This window comes from Callorhinus ursinus, unplaced genomic scaffold, assembly GCF_003265705.2.
Source record: "Callorhinus ursinus isolate GAN/ISIS: 27379988/994484 unplaced genomic scaffold, GSC_fseal_2.0 scaffold47, whole genome shotgun sequence".
Classification (NCBI taxonomy): Eukaryota; Metazoa; Chordata; class Mammalia; order Carnivora; family Otariidae; genus Callorhinus; species Callorhinus ursinus.
In genome coordinates, this window is record NW_027397109.1 from 9,761,938 (window position 1) to 9,763,022 (window position 1,085).

A 1,085-nucleotide genomic window follows, 5' to 3' on the forward strand; every position below is an offset into this window, starting at 1 on the left:
TTAAGTGTGAGCTGATTTACAGTAATTTCACTTCAAATAGAACAGTATGAAAAGTGGGAAAGAAAGAGAAACTTTACAGTGGAGAAACCTGACAAACTACCCCAGCCCAGTGATCAAGGTCAACACTGACAGTGATAGGTAATGTTGACAGTATGTACCCGTGATATGAAGTGATGAATACAGCACTTTACCTCTGTGGTTTTCCTCCAGTAACCTACAACTCCAGTATGATCATGAGAAAGAAATTCAGACAAATTCCATTTGAGGGACATCCTATAATTGACCAGTGTTCCTCCAATCTGTCAAGATCATTAAAAACAAGGAAAGTCTGAGAATTATGCCACAAGACAAGAAAAAGCCCAAGGAAGAATGACAAGTAAATGTAAAGTGGGATCCTCAACAAAATTCTAAAACAGAAAAGGACATTCTGGAATTCACTGTCAAGCCGGGAACTGGGGAGATGGCTGAGACTGACCCCAAGGCCTTGCAGGATCTCACCTCAGTGGTGCAGACACTCCTGCAACAGATGCAAGACAAATTTCAGACCACGTCTGACCAGGTCATTGGAACAATTGATGACATGAGCAGTTGCAATGACGACCTGGAGAAAAACATTGCCAACCTCATGACATAGGCTGGGTGAAAGAGCTAGAAGGTGAAAACAAGATCCCTTCCACACCAAAGAGTTGAAGGCAGCTAATTCACACTGAAGTCCAGAACACCATTTTTATAAGCCGAGAGAGGACTGAATGGATTTTTGAAGCAACTGCTATGTGTAAATAGTGTTTTTAAAGTGTGCGTTCTTCTTACCACACACTATATAGTTAGTCTATAGAGTGATTCTCCCCCCAGTTTCTTGAATATGGTAACTCCACATCTTGGACCTTGGTCAGTCATGCTGTTAAATATTAAACACTAAAACTTTGGCAGTTCCTGAAAAAAAAAAAGACATTATGTAAAAACTGAGGAAATCTCAGTAAACTATAGACTTCAGTAGTAATAAGAAGAAGGAAAAGAAGAAGAAAGAAGAAGAAGAAGAGAAGAAGAAGAAGAAGAAGAAGAAGAAGAAGAAGAAGAAGAAGAAG

The 1,085-nt window shown here is 39.6% G+C and overlaps 1 pseudogene; it reads left to right on the forward strand.

Moving 5' to 3' along the window:
• Nucleotides 1-460: 460 nt before the first annotated feature.
• LOC112839900 (heat shock factor-binding protein 1 pseudogene) lies at nt 461-690 on the forward strand (annotated as a pseudogene).
• Nucleotides 691-1,085: the final 395 nt, after the last annotated feature.